Genomic DNA, 23,265 nt, shown 5'->3' on the forward strand with positions numbered 1-23,265 from the left:
AAGTCTTGCCTCATTCACCATATTCACCTGATCTCTAACAACTGACTCCACTTCTTCAAGCATCTCAAGAACTTTTTGCAGGGAAAATGCTTTCACAACCAGCAGGATGTAGAAAATGCTTTCCAAGAGTTTATTGAATCCCGAAGCATGGATTTTTACACTATAGGAATAAGTAAACGTATTTCTCATTGGCAAAAATATGTTGATTGTAATGGTTCCTATTTTGATTAATAAAGATTTATTTGAGCCTAGTTATAATGATTTAAAATTCACGGTCCAAAACTGCAATTCCTTTTGCACCAACCTAATAATATATAACTTGGCAGGTTTTTAAATGAAGATGTAAAGAATGTTTTTGTTTTTCCATGGGAGAAACACAAAAAGAAAATCAAGGAACCCAGTGAAGTCATCTGAGAGAGTACAGGAATGAGCTTGTTTTTTAATTTCTGACTATCACACATGTAATTCTCAGTCATTTTTAAAGTTGTTTCTCTTACAGGGTGAGCAACTAGGGAAAAAAAGGCAGGAGAACAAACCTTGGGAAAAGCTCATTTTTTCCCTGGGTTCCCACTGAAGTGGGTGGGGTGGCGTGGGGTGGGGGTGAGTGAGCAAGGAGCCAACGGGCTGCATTTGCTCTAGCTCTCTAACAACTCTTGCAGACTGAGGGATGGCCTTATATCATGTTCTCTTTGAAAATTAAAGCCAACATTACACTTCTCAACTTGGCTTTGTAAGACCTAAAGACTTAAAAGTCTCTTTCTCTCCTCCCTTCTGATCATAATCATTAGGGTTTTTTTTCCCCTTGAGCACCCTAAAGCTACAAAGAATTGATTCACTTGGGATAGAACATGCTGGTTGTCTACCAAATCCAGAAGTCACACAAAGTTAAACACGGTCAAAACATTTGGAAATATTAGAGGCCTGGATTGTTCCACTCAAATTTGATGTCCTTGGCTCCTAACTCTGGCTTGATTATCTAAACAACTCAAAATTAACCAGATTTTATTTTGCTAACAATTATTTGGCTAGGATTTTCTTTCCAATTATTGCTTTATAGACTTTTTGCAAAGTTCTTGAAATAGTGGCAGATTTGATTTATGTAGTGGAACAACATCAGCAGTTGATTTAATTATGTGGCAGAAATGCATATGGAAATGCTTAAAAGAAATTTCCATTGCCAATTAGTTTTTGAAAGCAAAGAAACCCCAAACTTTTAAATATAAAGGATACTTAGTAAATTATGGAAGGGTATTTTAGGAGCAGCATTATGGAACTTAATTCTTTTGTTTATCACTACTCCCTCTCAGACCAAAAACAAAAACAAACAAAAAAACATTAAAATGTCTCAAAAAAATATTCCATTGTCTACTGATTTCCCTAATTGAATTATAACCTGATGGATTATTTCATTAAAAGTTACAAAGAATTGAGAAAAAAATCTAATAGTATTTGGAATAGTAAAAAAATAAAACCCCCAAAAAATAATAAAGGAGAAAAGGAAGCAAAATACTCAGAATACCATAATCTACTTGTCTTCTGATGTCCCTAATTTGAGTGATTCATAACCCATTTCTAGAACACTGTTGTATTGTCAATGAATTCATTACCATGTAGCTTTTGGTTTCTTTCAGTTTCCCTTAAAATCTATGGATCAAATGTTTAAACATAGCAGTTCCCAGCTTCTGCCTTTGCAACTTAAGATAGGCATTATTTAGCCTTGTTTTCTCCAAAGAATCCTTATGACTAGAGGATATAATTGTTCCCACCTCATTAGTTTCCCAATGAGCAAAGTATTATTCTAAATATATGGAGAATTTATAAGCAGTTTTTTGTTTAAACATTTGCCAGTTGGACCCTGCACTCCTCTCTCTGCCCGTCTCTCAGTCCAACTTCCAGAATGTGAGAATTCAGGCAGAAATGGTCTCATCTGCCATTGTTAATATTTGTCAGGGCATGTAATTCATGCACTTTAAAGCTCAAAGGAAACCAATAGGTTTGAAGATGATTTGGTATCCTGAGACCTCTGGTCTGAGTCTCTTTGACGTGTCTCTGGGTGTCACTGAAGACTCACCCTGTTCATCACCTGGACCACATCATCTCATAAACTCTCCAAATGAGTAATCCCTGATCTAGCCAATGTGACATTTCACTTCACCTTTTGAAAGGAGGATTTATGAGAGAAATATACACCATTTTGAAAAATTTAGTCTGAGTTTCCCACTACATTTTTGAGTACTTCATAGTTATAGTCCAAATTTGACCAGATGCCTTCCCCTCCTCTGGTCCCCTGAAAACCGTAGAAGCTTCTAAAACTCTGCTGCTATACTAATGAACTACTTCCAGCCTTCACCCAGAAAACCAAATCTATACCACCATAGCTTCTTTGCTGATGGAAAATGACATTTAAATCAATATCACTCTAAAGAAGTTTTGCTCTCTTACTGCTTATGGACTTATTTTCAAAATAGAGTCGTAGGCTATAAGCCGCAGTGAGCTCCCACTGAAGGCACAGATATAATTTTCATCAATTACATCGCTTAAACTGAAAGCAAACTTTGTCACAATACTACTATTCTAATTCAAACCACAAATCCTTCTCTAAAATAAACTCCTCCCTCTTGTATCTGCAAGAAAAGAAATTGCATTCTGTGCAGGTTAAAAACCACTGGTTTCTCCAGACATACAGTATATCAGTTTATAAAGATAAAATTAGATTAGTGGTTATGTAGGGCTGGGGAAAGCATGCTAAGGGATGTGGAGTTTTTCTTTTTGGAGTAATGAAATTGTTCTAAATTTTTTTGTGGTGGCAAATGCACAACATTGTGATTACACTAAAAACCATTATTTGGATAGATCGTATGGTATGTAAATATATCTCAATAAAACTGCTAAATAAATAAATAAATTCCATTGATTTCTGAGCATCAGCTGGCTCTAAGCTCTTTGAAACATCTACTGATAACCCCAGCCTCTCTGGGAAGTCTCCCCTCTCTCGGAAGCAACAAGGCCAGAATCCATAGCCCCCATTCCAGAGATGCCAGCACCACCCCGCCCCTAACAATTCATTCAACAAAGCTGTCACTGTGCATTCTTAGTTATTGACCTTCACTTATCTTTGCTCCTTGAGAATTTATCTTGACTCTGTAGCCCAAAGCATATAAAGATACTGAACTCACACTGGATTCTGTGTAATCAGTTCTAACTCTTATAGTCTCACTTTAGGAGGTTTCTCACATGGAAAGATACTTACTAAAGATGAAACTTGAATCTCTTCATTCTTTAATTTGGGCAAATCCAAGCAAATTCATCAATATTTACGAATAACCACTGCTTACTAGCTCACAATTTCTTTGCCCTCTGGAATTCTCTAGTTGAACCAAACCTAACTTACAGGGAAGGCTGAGGGCTGTTATTTAATAGAGTTGGTTGTTGCTTACAGATTTTTTCAATAATCTGAATATCCCAGGAACAACAGAATGTTACATACATGCTCCATTAGCAGAACTTTTTTGCCAAGGAAGCTGGATGATCGTGTCTAATATCTGGTAAAGAGCTCAGGTTCTGGAGTCTAACTGCATGAGCTCCACTACTTCTTACTGTGTGGTCATGAGGGTGATTTCTCATTTCTGAGCTCTGTTTCCTGATTGGTGAAATAGGCATGTCATCATCATCACATCCCTTGTGGGGCTGAGGCTAAGATTAAAAGAGTGAAGATGCCCATTTGAGCAGGGGTGGTGCGTGAAGCGGTCTGGCACAGACCTGAGCCCTGCCTCTCTTTGCTTCCTCTTTCCAGGCTGTGGCTGGCTGAGTATCTCTCAATCCTTCTGTTTTCCCAGTGCTCTCTTAATCCAGGGCCTCACTGCAAACATCGTAGAGCAGTGACTCATGCTGCAGTGAATCCAGGAGATTTGGCAAGTCCATTTAGTTCCCACACAGCCTGAAACATCCTTGTAAGACACAGGGCTCCACACAGCCTGGGGTCCTTACTGGATGGTCTCTTCCAAGGCTCCGTTGGTGTCTTACCCCCGCTTACATTTCTACCTCAAGGCTGTTAACAATCTCCTTCACTCCCATGACCTTCACGGGCAACCAACCATTCTGGCTACCATTTATTAAGGGCCTAGTATGTACCGACACATGACTTGTCACTTTTGGTTCATTATCTCTTGTAATACTTAGAACCATCCTACAGAACAGGTATTCTTTTTCTTTTTCGTGAAACTATTCTTTTTTTATTTATGGGAGAACTGAGACTCAGAGACTTAAATAACTTTCCCAAGATGAAACAGCTAATAGGAGCTGAGATAGTCTGAGTTAGGTCTGAGTCCAGACAACAGACTTTTTTCACTGAACCAGGCAAGGAAATAGATGTCAACTCTCATGCCCGGTGTGCCTGACTGGCAGTGGGAGAGTGCTGTGTTCAGAAGCATTTTGAGGCTGGGCCTGAAGAGAGAGACTGTTAGCAGTAAATAGAGTCTGAGTGGTGCAGGGAAGGTGGCAGAAGGTGGCACTGTGCCCAGTTGCCTCCCACACATCAGCGACCCTTAACCACTTACTTGCTACCCACCAGAGAGAAGGGATTGTCTCCTTGGAATGCTTTTCACGCCTTCTAGTGCTTTCCTTGAGGTTTTAAGCTCCACAGGGTAGTCTTTCCTGCAACTACCTTCGCCCAGTACAGATGCTTCACCTCCTGGGCCTCAGGGAGACCAGGAGCTGCTTGATTTGCAGGCATTTCTGCTCAATCAGAGTGACTGACTGACCATTTTGCTGTCTGATTTTCTGACTTTGGAGCTTCTACTTTGGTATAAAAGCCAGCTAAATCTGTGGCCTTGACAAATTGCTTAGTCTCTCTACAGATTTCCATACTGGTCTTTTTTTTAGGAAAAAAAAAAGTATATATATAAGGCGGGTGGGGGTGGGAACCAGATGCAGGCCGTGAACATCAGCCCTGCCTGCATATCAGCTTTATAAACATGCCAGGGCCTCAGTCCCCCTCCAAATCCTGATATGCCAGTCTCTGGAGCTGGGGCCCCAGGAACAGTTTATCAAAAGCCCCCAGATGATACCAATGTGCATCCAGGATAGAGAACCACTGAACTGTCACCAAGAACTAAAGTGCATGGCATCGATTAATAGCATGTATTAAATAAGTGAACGGGCTCTAGTTCACTTCTGGGCCACATGTAAGGACTTGTGTGCCCTTTAAACCTTTAACTGCAAATTTTTAAAAAACAGTTTTTAAGCAGAAACATATATTGGCTTTCTCATGAAACTTTTGCATAATTATATTCTTAAGTTTATTACGTGTAGCGTTCTGATTTTGGTTTATAACTTACTGTGCTTGCTAAGTCAAGTGTTTCTCAAACCATTTATATTGAAACCTTCGATGCAATTCTTTAAGAAAAATGGAGACTCCGAGGCCCACTGAGGCCTACCTCTGGAGGCGGTGCCGGGGAGCTGGTGTTTCCAACAAGCTCCTGCTGCAATTTGTAAGCACACTGAAGTATAAAGGAAAGACTGGCTTATGTTTAGATGGATTTGTACAGCATTTAGCCTAGCACCATGGCACCATGGCACCAGACACGTGGGAGTTTAATAAACATGATCTGATTGTTGTCATTATGTAGAATAAAAAATATTTACTCTTTCAATATGTATGCAGGACTTACATTGCTATAAAAGTTAGGGAAAAAGTACTCTTCCACTTTTACTGAACAGTCTTTACTGAGCAATCCACTCTTTAATTGGGGATAACAGCTGAGTTTGTGTTTCTAATGGATTGTCGGTATTCTTCTTTGAAATCATCTCGGTTGAATACAAATAGATCTTCAGGTCAGGATCAATGGGCTGTTCTGTAGGTGTCAGGTGGGAGAATAACATGGCCCTGAAACAAATTTGAAAACAGAAGTCACCACCTCAATGTTCAATTCTCCACTGACTGTACTCCACTGTACTCCACTGTACTGTACTCTACTGTTACCTTGGTTCCTGAATTCCTTGGTGCTTATTTTCTCTTACAAAAAGAGTTTGATACCTGTTCGTAAAGCCAGTAATCATTAATGAACCTAAGAATATCAAATATTTTGATATCTGATGTAAAAGCCTTTTAAGGCACAAAGCAACCTTCTTAATACATTATTACTTGAGTAACTTGTTTTGGCAAATCTAGAGTTCAATTATAATGTTTTCTAACAGGTAGATTTCATTACAAAAGCATTCAGAAAATGGGAATTCATGTGTGGTTGATTTAAGTGATGACAAGACTGAACTCTATAAAGCATATTTTCTTCAAGGAGAAAACTTTTCCTGTTTGAACTCCATAGCGATTTAAAAACTAGAACAAATTGTAATGATGTCAAAGACTGGCTTTCTCTAGAAGAGGAATAGGTTTGCCCAGTTGACTCCATGAGGACATGTGTTCCTATACTTAGTGATTCCTGAGACTATTTTGAGTCACTTTTATAGTCTTGAACAAAAATAATACTTTTCTGAAAAGATTCTTACTTTCCCTTTATATTAAGTGAAGCAAAGAGACTGTCCCTTTACTACGCTGTTCCACGTGTGCATCCAGGCACATTGCCTTAGCCAGCAGCGTCACCCATTCCAAGGTCCCCTGGCTTCAGCTCACGTGCACTAGAAACAAATAGAATCTGGTTTAGGGCAAAATGAGCGCATTCTCCTGGACAGAGGGAAAATCTGTCTTGCCAGTTCTGGTCCTAATCTCCTTCTTATACTGTTATTACTCTTTAGTCAACCGTGAAACTTGATCTACTTTAGAATTCCAATATCAGCATTGGAATACTAGGTAATGAAAAGTAATAATTTCATAAAGGGTTGTCCCTTCTAGGAAAAGCTGGTGAGAATGGTCCTTCATCTGTAGTACAAAAATGGCTAACATTGTTTGGTGCTATATGCCAGGTAATTTGTAAGTGCTTCACATGCTGTGCTGGATAGAATAATGTTGCCCCAAAATTCATATCCACCCAGAATGTCAGAATGAGATGTTACTTGGAAAGAGGGTCTTTGCAGATGTAGTTAGTTAAGGACCTTGGGGTGAAATCCTGGATTTGGAGTGGATTTAGATGCAATGACTCATTTCTTTATATGAAAATGAGAGACACACGGAAGAGAAAGCAATATGAAGATGAGGCAGAGAATGGAGTGATGGCTCTACACACCAAGGAACACCAAGGATCATTGGCAACCACCAGAAGTAGAAGAGAAGCATGGGCCAGTTCTTCCTCAGTGCTTCCTGAAGAAGCCCACCTGCCAATATCTTGATTTTGGACTTCTGAATTCCTAAACTGTGAGCGAATACATTTCTGTTGTTTTAAGCTATGCAGGCTGTGGCAATTTGTTACAGCATCCTCAGAAAACTAATACATATGCATTATTTCATTTAATCCATACAGCAATTCCTACAGGATACATGTAATTACCATATGATAGGTTAGTTTGTTTTTATAATAAATAATAATGTTGTAACAACTCACATTTGTTACATGCTAACTATGTATTAGACAAGCCGTGAGCGCTTTACGTGTAATAACTCACTTCATCAGTTAACCGTCATCATCCTCTTGCGGTTAAGGAAACAGAGGCTTTGAGAGGGTAAGTAACTTACTCAAAGACTTACTGCTAATAGCGCCAGAATGAGGTCCACAGGGTGAGCCTGCGATGACCCAGCAGTGCTCCATCTCCCAGTCTCCCATGGGCGGAATGGCTGCAGAATGACTGTTGAGAATAACAGAGCTGGAGATTCTGGGGCCATGGCACAGAGCAAAGCCATATGGCCTGTGATGTCTGGATAGCTCTCCTGAGCACAAAAGAAGGACCAGGGCTCTGACCTGGGTGGGGCTCTGGAGACTGAGACCGGGCTTAAGAGAGGAGCAAGAATGTTGCACCAGAACTATGGGGAATAGACAAAGGGTCGAAGGCGGGGTCAGGCACCACAAGGAACGTGTGGACAGTGGACAGAGCCTAAGTGGCTAGGCAGAGGGAAACAACCAGGTCCAAGACCAAAGGTCCAAGCAAAGATGGATTAGGCAGGTTTAGAAAGACATCAGAGGGCAAGATGCTGAGGCACTGAAGAGAGGAGCTAGGACCTACGTGTGGTTGCGAAAGAAGCAGTAAGAAAGCCAGATGGAAGGAAGGGATTAACCCCGATACTGACCTTACTAGGGCCCTAATAAACAGAGTGAACCTATCCCAGACCAAATAAAAATGATGATTATGACAGACTTTATTTTTAATCCCTTTCCCATATGGACAGATAAAGAAGTCTATTGCTCTCCATCACACAGTTTGCTAACTTTCCCTTTTGCATTTACCCACTTTTCTTTGACTAAAACAGCCATCCTCTGAACTCACTGAAGATTTTGCTGTGAGAGTATCTTGACTCTGGTTCGCATCTTCAATAAAACATGCTTCACTTTGTTCTCTATCAGTCAGTCTCCCTGGGCAGCCCACATAATAATCCTTTTGTAAACAAAGCAGGCTTTGAAGCCACTAGGAAGTCTGGAAGGCTGAGAGAGGTGAGAAAGAACTGCAGGCTCCCTGGTGTAAACTGGGGACTGGAAATTTTTTATAACCTTCATTGTTTTTCCTGATTATGAAGGTAGCGAGTGTTCATTATAGAAAACACACCAAAGCATAAAGAAAAAAAAACTCTTCTCCAACAGAGATAAACAACATAGGCTTCAGAGCATTTGGCAATATATATTATTATGTAGTACAGCAATTTATTATATATAAAATAATTTAATTTTTGGCATTGAACTATGCAGTTTTATTTCCTGGTTTGTTTCGTGTTTTTTTTTTTAACATAACATAGATCAGAAGCGTTTTTCCATGCCACATCAACAATCATTGTAAGCATTTCTAGTGACTACATAATAGCCCAGCCTATTGAACATCTGGGTGCTTGAATCTTAAGGTTTCTTATTTGCCTTTGTTTTAGGCTGCTGTGTTTGCTCTGTGGCTACATATATAAACCCTGCTTTTTCAGTTTCCTTTCTATTCTTTCTGATATTTAAGAATTTAATTGAGACCCAGAAAACTCTGATAAGCACCATAAAACAGAAATTCTGGAATCGGTTTTGGGTTCCATGGCCAATTCCGTAAGTGGCTGTGGCCAAATCACTCTTCTCTGTGTGTCTTTTTCCACATCTGACAGATTACACTGTCTAATTTAGGTATATGGTAAACAAGAAGATCCCACCTGGCCAGCCAGGGCTCTGAACCACAGTGCCTGGCTCAGAACAGAGAAAAGCTGGGTTTCCTACAGAGAAATGATCGTGATAACAGCTAACATTTCTCCAGCACTCAACACAGGCCAGGTACCATACGTGCATTATTTCCCTTGCTTGTCCCAACATCCCTATGAGGAAAGACTGTTATTGTTATTCACATTTGTGGATGAGGAAACTGAGGCTTAGGGAAGGTGTTGCAAGACTTCGCAATAACAGCACGGGATCCAAACCCAGCTCGAGCTCGTAGCCCTGTGCTGATGGGGCCTTGGAGGTGGTGTTGCTCTATTACTAGGGAGAAGCATTCTTCCCAAAAGATTCTGGACTCTAGGAAACACATCCTGCGAGAGAGTATTTGACCAGCTGCTTTTCAAAGATAACACATCTGCACATTTTGGAATGTTTGTGTATAAAGAAGATTTTTTTAAAATCTTCAAATCAAGCAAGCAGTCCTGAAAACAGATGTGTGACATGTAAAAGAAAAATGGCTCTTCAGACAAAACTCTGAAAAATTGAGATGACTCCAGGATCCAATTAAAAACAAAAAGAGCCCCAGATCCTGACATTTCCAAGGCCCTGGTCTTCATTATCTTTCCTGAGTATTTTCCTCATAAAAGCATGGAGCTCTTAAACATCTGCCTCATCCTGCTCCTTCTGTGCACAGGGAAATGGCATTTTGAGTTTCTGTAACCACCCCTCAGACACAGGTCTATTTTTATGAATTCAGATTCCTCCTTCCATAGTCTCTCGCTGTCCCATTCGCTGCGTCAGTCCCTCTCTTCCGCCCCCACATACAAAAGGCTCAGAGGAGATCTCAGAATAGCGAGCACCTCACCACCCTGCCTGCCCAGCCCTCCCCATGATGACTCGCACACTGCACAGAGCAACCAAGGCAGAAGGAAGCTCGCTGCAAAGCAAGCCAGCTGCCCTCCCTTCATTCTGAGCCTCCACAGACACCACCATCGTTGCAGCTAAGCCTCTGCCAGGCCAGAATTATCCCAACAACCCCAACACCATTCTGGGAAACGAAGAAAATGGGGATGAAATGGAGGACAAATTTGACTTGCTGGAGGCTAAAGCTGTGCTGCCCAGTTCAGTGGCCACTAGCCCCATGTGGCGATTGAGCAATCGAAATGTGGCTAGTCCGAATTGAAATGTGCCGTAAATGTAAAACACACACCAGATTTCCAAGATTTAGCATTAAAAAAATGTAAAATATGTCAGGAATATTTTCTTAAATGAGTATGTGTTGAAACAATCATATGTTGAGTATACTGGGTTACAAAAATATATCATTAAAATTAAATGTGCTTGTTTCTTTTTATTCCTTTAATCTAGAGGCTAGAAAATTTAAGCCTGCATACAGGGCTCACTCTACATCTCTATTATATTTCTATCAGACCGCACTAGCCTTGTTGGAATTTCCGCTGGCACCAGCAGGTAAGACAGGACTCTTATTTGCCGCCTTGGCCTTGGCAGCCCAGGGCCAGTCAGTCCTCACTGCCAGCCCCTGTCTCAGTGTGTTGGTCCTAAAATAGCTCTGGATGTGCTTGAAAGAAGCCCATGCTAGCATGCAGCAATTCCTGACATTGGTTTCCTGAAGGACAAATTGCTCCTATAGTCCCATCCTAGCCCTTGGGCCTTCCACTGCATTCCCCTTCCTTTCCCTAAGATAGAAGTCACCTCCTAGAGAAAGATATGCAGGGAAAAGTAAACCTCCCCAAAGGGAGTTGGGGAGGTCCCTTTATGTGACAACATTGGGTAACCCATGTACATCCTTTGGCCAAGAACCATTATCTCTGGGAGACTGGAAGATCAGAGAGGAGGGTGACACCCAGGGATGTAAAGCCAAGCCAACTTCTCTCCTGCTGTCCCCTGAAAACTCTTCAAAGAAGCCTGACTTCAGGAGCCCACAGTTTCAGGAGCTGTAGCAACAACTTGAGAAATGTAAGGGTCACTGATCTTCATGGTGCAGTACAGCTCAAGGTGTGCTCAGGCTCCAGCAACATCGGCATCACTTAGAAACATCTTGCAAATGCAGATTCATGGAGTCCCAGCCCAGATTTACTGAATGACAATCTCTAGGAGTAGGCCCCTGCAATCTATGTCCAACAAGATCCCCCGGTGATTTTGCATGAAAGTTTCAGAAACACTGCTAGAATTGACATCTATTGTTTTTGCCAGATCTTCCTCCAGTAAGGTCCCCTGATTTGCTGCATTGAAGCCGCTCTTCCCCACATTTTTCAGGACATAGTTCTCGGGGATAGGGTAATGACCTGATTCCAAAGAGGGCCTGGCCAAGCGACATTGTATATTAGTCAGTCAAAGGGTTGCTGATGCAAAGTACCAGAAATCTGTTGGCTTTTATAAAGGGTATTTATTTAGGGTAGAAACTTATTGTCACAAGGTCATAAAGCATGAATTACTTCCCTCACCAAAGTCTGTTGCCACATATTAGAGCAAGATGGCTGCAAGGATTCAGGCTTCCTCTTTCTCTTAAGACTCCATGGTCCCAGATTATTCCAATATCAGCTGTAGACTGGAACAGATCCTTGTCTCTATCCTGGGGCTCATTTTTCTCTGGACTCAGCTGCTCAGTTCTCTCCACAAGGTCAACTATATACTGTCAGGTGAATGGCTTGTCTCTCTTCCCCGGGCCTCTGCCATGTCTAAAGGAGGCCTCTCTCTATCCTCATGTATCTGCTTCTCTGTGTCTTTACTTCCAGGGCTCCAATATCAAAACTCCAACTTTTTCTTCTGCCGTGTTGTTTTCTCTGTGAGCCCCTGCCCATCCTACTGATGTGGCCCAATCAAAGCCTTAATCATTATTTAATCAAGTAAAAGTGAAACCTGTGACTCCAATCCAATCTAATGTGCCCAGAGGAACAGACCAGTTCACAAGCATAATCCAATATCTATTTTTGGAATTCATAAACAATATCAAACTGCTACACATGGCATCTCCCCAACAATAGTGAGGGATTCAAGATTGGGTATAAGACACAACACTGGCCAATCACAGCAAATGAGACTTAAATGCAGGGCTTTGGTTGGGATAATTGGAAGAGGCAGGCATGAACTTTTCCACTGGCATTGCTGAGAAGATTGGATATAAGCCTGGAAGTGCTGACAGCTACCTTGTCACCATGAGAGGAAAGTCTACTTGAGAATGGACCTAACATAGAGGAAGGTATTGCACAGAGAAAGAATTTACAGAGACCTCTGGAAGCATCCAGAGCCTAGCTCTTCTCAGGACTGCCAAGTCCCCTTGCTCTGGTTGTACACAGCATCGCTCTCAGGGATGCCATTCACTTCAGAGTCATTCAGGTTTATATATTGATTACACAGCATTCTGGAAGATGGCAGGATAGTGCCTTGAAAAAGAGATGCATTTTTCTAATTTGTACAAAGTTGCCTTTTGAGGTGGGATGGCCCAGACCCAACTCCTAGAATTTTCAGTTGCATGAACCAATAAATTCTCTTTTAGCTTAAACCAGTTTGAGTTTTCTGTTACTTATAACGAAGAGAGTCTTGCTCCTCCTCTGTGTACCACACAAGAGTCTTGGGGACTGGGATAAGATATTCAAGTGATGGAATAACAAACTCTCTTGAAGGGATTGGACTAGATAAGCATTTCCTCACCTGGAAAAAAAACAAATATATCCCAAGGTTCCCCGCCAGACCCTGGTAGATTCTGAATGTGTGGGCATCTTAGCTTGGTTCTCATAAGCAGATCCTGAGACAAGGATTTGGGAGGTAATCTTTTTTTAAAAAACCCAGTGGAGGAGTGAATAAATGAAACAGGAATGGGAAGAAAGTCAATCAAGAAAGCACTAATGAAGGAGTTTACTGCTGTGGGCCACTGGAGCACTATTCCACCAAGACTCTTTGAGAGACTGTGTAGACACACCTCAGAATTGCCCAGCAAGAGGCAAGGCAACTGGAGTTTTATTGGTTTGGGGTCATTCCTGGAGGTGTTAACTCTCCAGGATTCCTAACTGGACCCCCAAGCAGCCTGGGCATGCCTGATGGCCAGAGTTTGCCTCTGGAGCATCTAGAAAGTGCTGCAGGTGACTCTTAGGGTGGGCTGAGGGGCTATATATGAGGATTTGACAGTGTCTAATACAGCTTCCCTGTAGAGGTTGTCTGGACAAAGTTTCTTCTGTTGAAGACACATTTGAAAATCACTGGTCTGGATGATCTTTAAGGCCTCTTCCAGCCCTTATACCTCACAAGCTCCCTTGTGGACACACCACTGAGGGATGGGCATCCTCGGAAAGGAAGAGCACTCCTCTGAGAGAAGGTCGATGTCCTCTTCAGGTTCCTGTCCTTCAGGGGTGGGGGAAGATTCCTGAAGCAGGAAGATTTACCTCATCTCTAATCCCCTCAGAACTGCAGGATGAATGGCAGCCAAGGTAACCCCTTTCACCACTGTTCAGCATAAAGCCCAGTCCTCAAAATGCGGCCTTGGAAAATACCAACGGCCTGCCTCACTGACCGCCTCGATCCTTTATAAACAGCATGACTCCTGGAGTCTCGTGTGCTACTAAGTCAGCCTCACGAGACTCTTCCACCAGGCGCTGTTGGAACACGTTAGAGGGAAGATGCTTTACAGTCAGGTCTGGTTACAAATATCCTCCCCCTCTCTGCTCCTTATCTTGGAACTTTAAGCAAGTGAGAGAATCTCAGGCTCAGTTATTACCTCTGTAAAGTGTTTCTGTAGCTGGCATGTGGGGCTGTTGTGAAGATAAGGACAACATGTGACGCTTCTGCCAGGTAGAAGACACTCAGGGATTAACAATCCCACGGGTTGGGGCTGTAATGCGGGGGCTTCTAAATTCCTGGGGTAAGTGCTGGAGAAGCCGATCAAGGAGAAAACAGCAAGCAGACAAATAGAAAAGATTTTTTTAGGTTTATAGAATCTGTCTCAGAAGAGAACTATTCTGTGGGCGTCTGTGAGAGCTGCTACTTGCCCAGCTGAAGAGATTAATTAAACAGAACCTAAGAAAACGGATTCTCTATGAGATGAAAGGACAAGGAGATCCTTCAAGAAGTTAATCACACAGAGATTTCAGGAATATTTATCCCCTAAATTGGACAAAGACAAATTTTTTATCTCCTACATGCACCTACTATTAATTAATATTACCTGTCCACATAGTATACGTCCTCATGGTTTCCTTGTTCCTGATTAAAACTTGTGCTTCTCACACTTGAGGTAACTAGCCTGAGACTGTACTGTTCTCTTGATCCTGAAGGATCCTGCAGGACGGAGAAAAGAAACGCGGGGTTCTGCTTCTGGATCTGCCCTTTTTAACACTGTGGCCTGAGGCTAGTCATTTCACACATCTGACTGGGAAACCTTCAGGGAAAGGATTGGCTTGAACTAGCTGAGCTCCAGAGCCCCTTCCAGCTCTAACAGTTCTTTTTTTTTTTTTAAAGATTTATTTATTTCTCTCCACGCCCACTCCCCCTCCCCCCCAGTTGTCTGCTCTCTGTGTTCATTCGCTGTGTGTTCTTCTGTGACCGCTTCTATCTTTATCAGCAGCACCGGGAATCTGTGTTTCTTTTTGTTGCGTCATCGTGCTGCGTCAGCTCTCCTTATGTGCGGCGCCATTCCTGGGCAGGCTGCACTTTCTTTCGCGCTGGGCAGCTCTCCTTACGGGGCGCACTCCTTGCGCATGGGGCTCCCCTACGCGGGGGACACCCCTGCGTGGCAGGGCGCTCCTTGCGTGCATCAGCACTGCGCATGGGCCAGCTCCACACGGGTCAAGGAGGCCCGGGGTTTGAACCGCGGACCTCCCATGTGGTAGGCGGACACCCTATCCATTGGGCCAAGTCCGCTTCCCGTCTAACAGAGCACTAAGGGCAGACCTCTGACACAGGGCTCATCTGCATTCCCAACCCCAACACTGTGCCCATAAGAAGTCCTTGGCCCTCACCAGCCAGAGAACCCATCACAGCCTCTGGGATGCAACTTCTGGGCTGAGGGCCACACCCGGGTCCCTTGCTGGCCTGTTTCCACTTTGCTCAGAGGGGGCTGCCAGCCAGAAGTACCCTTAGAACAATGGGAACTAAGGGCACCAAGGCTCTCTCTAGCCCTCTGCACAAAATTATGATGTCTTGGGCTGGCTTCTGTTGCCTTCCACCCTTCCCCATCAGAGAGGCTGGCCACAGCCTGGCTCTTGCAGCTCAGAGCTTTAGGAAGGCATCCAGGGGGAAGCCCCTGCCAGACATACATCATCCCACCCTGTGTGGAGAGCTGCCTGCTTCTCCCAGGCCAGATCCCTTTAAGGGGCACAGGGACCTCTGAGCACCCCTTTTCCTCTCTTACACAGAGAAAGGGGTACATATGGCCACTGTGCAAAGGACAGCTACAGTGTAACTAGCCCTAAATAGCAAGGCTGGAGCAAACCACCCTTGCCTGCAGCTTCCCGTGAGAGCCCAGATGGTGCACAGTCGGGCCCTGGTGGCAGAGTGAGGCTTTCTTCCCACGGCTAAGGAGAGGGGAAAGCTGAAAGTTGTAAAAACCTCTTTCAAGACTTTTGCTTCCTTTCTGCAGCCTCTGGTGCAGAGCTGGAAGTGGTTAGTTGTTAAGGCTTGGATTCAGGACTTCCTAAATTGACTATCCAGTTTCAATTCTTCTTAAGAACAAATTCCAACTAATGCTGCAGCTGAATACAGGACATAAAGCAAGAATCCGATAGCGATGCCAGATTGAAGAGTTCACGAGGAAATTAGATGTGGCATCTCCAGATTCCTTTCTAGCCTCACTAGGTTTCTCAGCTGCCAAACCATATGAGTTTAGAACTGGGCTTAGAATTCAAACTACCTTTGAGACTGCTTCGTGTGGCTGCAGGGTTCCTCTCCATTGTCTGGGCTACTTCACTGTCTTTATGGCTTTTTAAGCAGTTGTATGTGAGCTTTATGGGGAGTTTCACATTTTCTTTGTGTTTTCCCCTCTGCTGTGGCTGTCAAACATAAGAAACAACAATGCAGGGAAGCAGATGTGGCTCAACTGACAGAGCGTCCGCCTACCATATTGGAGGTCCAGGGTTCAACACCCAAGGCCTCCTGGCCTGTGTGGTGAGCTGGCCCATGTGCAGTGCTGCCACGCTCAAGGAGTGCCATGTCACTCAGGGGTGTCCCCCGCGTAGGGAGCCCCATGTGCAAGGACTGTGCCCTGCAAGGAGAGCTGCCCTGTGTGAAAAAAGCACAGCCAGCCCAGGAATGGTGCCACATACACAGAGCTGACACAGCAAGATGATGCAACAACAACAAAAAAGAGACACAGATTCCTGGTGCCGCCTAACAAGAATGCAAATGGACACAGAAAAACACACAGTGAATGGATACAGAGAGCAGACAACGGGGGAGAAATAAATAAAAAATAAAATCTTTCAAATAAAAAAGAAAGAACAATGGCAGTAGATGAGGTACAAGGGAACGCGAGGCCTGTGTGGATTCCATTTGCACATGTCAGAACTGTTCTAGTGACAAGGTTGCAGCGCCACAAGAAGCACTTAACATTTAAGTGTTTCTCTTGGACTCCACAGCCCACAGCTCCACTTGACGTCGGTCAAAAGAATTTAGCGTGCATCCCCTTAGGTTCCTTCTGGGTCGCTGAATCCTTATCTGTGTCAGTCACCTGAACACCCACCCCCCCCCCCAAGGAACCACTGTCAGCACTCAAACATGAACGCCCAGTAGTGAGTCATGCCCTGAATGAAAGGGATGGGACACAGTGCCTGCTGTGACTCTGATTTGTTCAGACTGACAAGAAATCCGACCACTGAGAAAGCTGTAGATAAATCTCAGCCTGACATTCAAGACTGTGATCATTACAGAATGCATATTTCATTTCTAACCTTCTTCCCGTCCTGCCCCCGTAAGAAATAGTACATCAATAGAATAGTTCAAATTGGTTGTGATGGGGGCAGACTCTGGAAGCAGATTACCTGAATCTGAATCTTGGCACTGACTTTTATTCATTGTTTTGGTGTGGGCAAATTCTTTAACCCCTCTAAGCCTCCGTTCACTCATCTTTAAAATGGGGTTACTTATAAGGATGGTTGTTTTGGTTTGGGAAGGATTAAATGGGATTCTGTGGTGCACCTTAACCACAGAGCCTACATGCAGTGAGTACTTGGTAAATGCCGACTGTAACTCTTGTTCTCTCTTCCCAGCCAAATCCTACCCAAGACCCAGCTCAAGCCCCTCCTTCCCCATAAAGTCCTCCAAGACCCCACAGTCCAACATGAATTATTTGCTCCCTTCATTTCTGTGGCAACTTATCCGGGATCAGGTCTCATCAGCCCCTCCATACTGGAGAGTAGAGAAGGTTAAGAGCTGGCTTTGTTAGTTTTCAAATATTCAAGAATCATAAGCATTGACTCATGGGTTGTTGCACGTAGTAATCAATAACATAGTAACCCAAAACATGGCCTTGTTCGTTCTTGCAGTCAGGATTAATCACATTTGTATTCTATGATTTCAGGGTTACCAGAGAAAACTGCCTCCTCCCCATCTCTCTAACCATCAAGGTTAGAGTTGGTAACCCACGGTCCCCCTGCTCCTTCTTCTTTTAAGTGTAAAATCTTTCCTGGGAGGGGTCTCATTCTCACCTTACCTGAATGAGTTTCTTTGATTTTCTAAAACTAGATTTTCAACTATGAATTTACGATGTTTGGGGGAAAGGATTCAGAAAGCAAGGGAGGGATCCCAGAGAACACCTACTTCCTTTACAATTAATCCATCTCTTGTTCATTCTGCCCTTTTGAAAGCTCATTCAGTGAACAGCTATTGTACACCCACCATAAGCTAGACACTCTTTGCTTCAGCAGGGATAGCTCGTCCTGAGACAGCCCTCCTCCAGCCTCTGAAAAGAGAATTCCCCAGTCTTTCTGATTCTTCTTTGGTGTCCAGTGTTCGGAGAACCTCTGTCTGGTGATATGGGAAACACAAGAACATTTAATTGATCAACTTTAGTTCAATTACTGTAATTTATCCTTTTTTAGCATATCAATTTTATTGAAACATATTAATAAAGCATAAATCCACCCAAAGTGTACAATCAGTGGTATTCAGTATAATCATACAGTTGTGCATTCATCACTTCAATCATTTTTAAAGGATTTTCATTATTTCAATAATAATAAACAAGAAACAAACAAAACTCATCACCTCTCAACTTTTTTATTCTTCCTGTCATACATAGCTGCTATTCTGTTTCCTTCTTTCTAGTATATTTGTATTTATATTTGTATATGGAATACCACCCATATTCATGTTTTGCATGAGGTTTCACTATGCTATACAGTCCCATGTTACATTTTTCAGTTTTCCTTCTAGTAATATACGTGACCTTAGACTTACCCTTTCAACCACCATCATACCCATTTAATAGCACTGCTAGTTACAAACACTATGGATGTGCTTTCACCATTTCTATTATTTCCAAAGATTTACAAACAACATTTTCACCAATTCTGCACAGATTAACTATCAGCTTTCCATTCTCTATCTTCCGTCTATTCTCTGGCCACCTATATTCTAATTATTAACTCCATGAGTTTGCATAATATATATAGTTCATAACAGTGAAATCATGCAGTATTTGTATTTTTGTGTCTGGCTTGCTTCACTCAACATAATGTCCTCCAGTTTCATCCATGTTGTCACAAGCTTTACAACTTCGTTTCTTCTTACAGCTGCAAAATATTCCATCATGTGTATGCACCACAATTTGTTTATCCAGTCATCAGTTGATAGGCACGTTTCCAGCTTTTGGCAATCATGAATTATGCCGCTATGAACATCAGAGTGCAGGTGTCTGTTCGTGTCTCTGTTGTCAGAGCTTTTGGGTATATACCTAGAAATGATATTGCCAGGTTACATGGCAAATCTATATTCAACTTCCTTAGGAACTGCCAAAGAGTCCTCCACAGAGGCTGTACCATTCTACTTTCCCACCAACAGTGAATAAGATTTCTTATCTCTCCACATCCTCTCCAATATTTAAATTTTCTGACTTTCTAATAGCGGCCAGTCTAATAGGTGTGAAATAATGTCTTGTTGTAGTTTTTCTTTCATTTCCCTAATCGCTAGTGACATTGAACATTTTTTCATGTGTTTTTTTGCTGCTTGTATTTCTTCTTTCAGCAATTGCCTCCTCATGTCTTTAACCCATTTTTTAATTGATTAGTTTGTCTTTTTATTGTTGAGTTGTATGATCTCTTTATATCATGGATATTAAACCCTTGTCAGATATGTAATTTCCAAATATTTTCTCCCATTGAGTCAGTTACTTTTTCACCTTTTTAAAAAAGTCCTTTGAGGCACAAAAGTGTTTAATTTTGAGGAAGTCCCATTGATCTATTTTTTCTTTTGTTGCTCATGCTTTGAGTTTAAGATTTAAGAACTACCACTTACCTTAAGGTCTTGAAGATGTTTTCCTACATTTTATTCTTAGGAGTTTTTATCATTGTCTCTTTTATATTTAAGTCCTTGATCCATTCTGAGTTAATTTTTATATAAAGTGTGAGATAGGAGTCCTCTTTTTTTCTTTCGGATATGGCTATCCAGTTCTTCCAACACATTTGTTGAATAGACTGTTCTGGCCCAGATAGGAGGGCTTGACAGCCTTGTCAAAAATCACTTGACTGTAGATGTGAGGGTCTGAATTCTCTATTTGGTTCCATTGGTCAATTTGTCTGTCTTTATGCCAGTACCATGCTGTTCTTACCACTGTAGCTAAGTAATGTGCTTTAAAGTCTGGTAGCGAGAGTCTTCCAACTTTGTTCTTCTTTTTAAAGACATTTTTGGCTATTCAGGACCCCTTACCCTTCCAAATAAATTTCATAATTGGCTTTTCCATTTCTGCAATATTTACCTTTTGTCCTTGAGTACCTCATATGTTGCCTGGCATATAGTAGGTTGGTAAAGCTGGATGATGGATGGATGGATGGATGGATGGATGGATGGATGGATGGATGGATGGATGGACGGATGGATGGATAGGTATTGTGTGTACCACATGTCTTAGTTTGGGTTCCCCAAAAGCAGGTCCTGAGACAACGATTTGAGTACAAGCAATTTATTTGGTAGGTGACCTAGCAGAAAGGGAGTGGGGAAAAGGAGAGAAGCCAGTAAATGGTGTTATAAATCTGGTGACCACCATGAGTGAGTAGGGCTCACTCTCACTGGAAAACTCTGGAAGTCTTTATGGAACTCATTTTGAGTTATTCCACCTGAGGTGCAAGGAAGCTCCAGTGCCCATCCATTATTGCCTGAGGACTACTCCCAGGAGTACATTAAATCCCAGGACTTTTGGCTTGCCTCATATTTGTACCAAGAGAAAACCCTCAGGCAGAAAGGGGCAGTGCTTTCAATAGGACTGTTGACAAGCCATGTCCCTCAAATGTGATGTAAACTCACTGCATGTGCATCATCCACCTGGGACCACCATGGGACTAGGAGTTGAAGGGGAACTGATGCATCATCACACTCACGCTGCATGCCGCACTGTGACTCCTGACCCAGGAGTCTCATGCCTTTGGCTAACATCCCATATCAGGCCAATTTATTAACTTACAAGTGGTGTAAAATCCCTGACCCTGATTCTCACATTTTCTGCCTTACAAATTCTTTCTCTTCAAGATAAAATGGAAACACTGGCTCTTCACTGGCACTTTACATGACTTCCTTAAGCCCCCCTTAAGGAGCCACCACAGCTCCCCATCCTTACCTTAATTCAAATGTTGTTATACTAAACCATAGTATTTGTCTATATGCTACCTTCCCTTCTAAACTGCAAATATCTGTGGGCAGAGATCATATTTTTATCATCTTTGATTCCCAATACAGCATCTAATACATACCAGGAACTTATAAATTTTTTATTAATAAAAGTTGTTGGGTACCTACTTGTGCATGAATAAATAAATGAATAAATGAATGAAGTGGGTATTTGAGTCTGGATTTAGTTGCAGATTGCAGAAACCACCCTAGTTGGTTCATGCACAAGGGATTTAATACAAGGAATTAGGTTCTGACAAAATTCCCTGACAGGATAGAGAAAGAGACTCTATGCTTAACTTCCAGAACTGTCTCACCAAAATTACATGGCAGAAGATGCTAATTCTGCTGCAATCAGGAAACTATAGAATCAGAAGTTGTCGTTACAGCCACTGATTCCAAAGCCACTCTGCCTCTACTATGTTCAATGACCAGAAGCTTGCTGCTTAACACTCATGACGTTAGGGAACAGACACTGGAACCTCATTATTGCTGCCACAGAAACCCCTACTGCCTCCATGATAGGACCTGCCAGCAGAAACTGCAGCAGCATGGCCTCCATCTCATTTCCATTTTCCAAATCTCTCCATTGTGCATGTGTTTGGTAGGAGCCAGGTCTTATGACAGGCTGAAATCTAAGGAGTTAAAGAAATATGGTCTTTAGCATATTAGCCTCTTTCATGCAGTAAGGCATGCTAGAAGGGGTTGGAATGCCTCTGAGAAAGCCAGTCCTTAAAATTGTTACCGTAGGGACTTTCATTATATATGTGCTATGTGATATCCCACTGAATAGTCTTTATGACTCAGTGACTAGAGCTGCTATACTGCCAGGGGAGATCTGGTCTGAAGTAGCCTTCCATAAAGGTAGTCCAAATGCTCCAGGTGACAAAAGAGTGGAATAGGGAAACGGACTTGGCCCAGTGGTTAGGGCGTCCATCTACCACATGGGAAGTCCGCGGTTCAAACCCTGGGCCTCCTTGACCCGTGTGGAGCTGTCCCATGTGCAGTGCTGATGTGCGCAAGGAGTGCCGTGCCACGCAAGGGTGTCCCCTGCGTAGGGGAGCCCTATGCGCAAGGAGTGCGCCCCATAAGGAGAGCTGCCCAGCGCAAAAGAAAGTGCAGCCTGCCCAGGAATGGCACCGCCCACACTTCCCATGCCGCTGACGACAACAGAAGTGGACAAAGAAACAAGACGCAGCAAATGGACACAGAGAACAGACAACCGGGGGGAGGGGGGGAATTAAATAAATAAATAAATCTTTAAAAAAATAAAGATGAAATTTGAGCAAAATTTAATTAAAAAAAAAAGAGTGGAATAGAGTGCTTCTTACACTGCTATTCAAGTCATTGACTTGACTCCTCCACAAGTACCTAGGACCTTGTTTGAAGCTAAGAATCGATTCGCCAGACTATGGGGTTTTATTGAACACTTTTCTTTCCAGATATGCCTTCCTTGGAACAATCTCTGTACCATTCAGAGAATACTCCCATACAAAGATATGAGGGATGGTATGGTGAGAGAAACTGGCCCTCCAGGAAGCAGCAATAGAGATAAATGACCACAGCTAGCTTGTGGTGATGCTTACAATAAATCATAGTACAGCAGACATTACTCTCATTTTTATTTCTGTTTTGTCGTGAATGCTGTAGTGGGGCCCCAAATTTCCACTACCTGCCCCTCACCACCACCACCTCTTCAGTACTGGAGCACATCACCCTTCTGAGTCCCTCTCCAGGAATTGCCCTCGACTGAGTGGGTGTGGGCATAGGATAGTGGTGGGAGGAAGGGGCCCACATCAATGACCAATCAATGTCCAGTTCCCTTGCCTCAAAGTGAGACAACCGGAAGGGCCACTCCAACTCCAGAGCTCCCCATAGGATCAGCGACGGTCTTTGTTGCAACTACAGTGTGATTCAACTCCTCCCTCTGCCCAGTCCTGCTGCTTTCTCTCCCTCGCAGGTATTCATCCCTACCATACTGCCCTCTCACACGTCAACTGCCTTTGCACAAATCTCCATCTCAGAATTTCTGGTTCTGGGAACCTGCTAATGCACGCACTGAAGAAACTTTCCTTCAACATCTATCAGAATGATGCAAGTGAAGGTGAAAGTAAGGAAAGCTAGTCAAGCTGTGAATGGACATATCATTTTGGGAGGAGCCATGAAAAAGAAAGCACAAGATTGTTGCCATTTGAGTCCATGGGAATCTATAGGCCAGATG

This window comes from Dasypus novemcinctus, chromosome 2 (assembly GCF_030445035.2).
Source record: "Dasypus novemcinctus isolate mDasNov1 chromosome 2, mDasNov1.1.hap2, whole genome shotgun sequence".
Taxonomy (NCBI): Eukaryota; Metazoa; Chordata; class Mammalia; order Cingulata; family Dasypodidae; genus Dasypus; species Dasypus novemcinctus.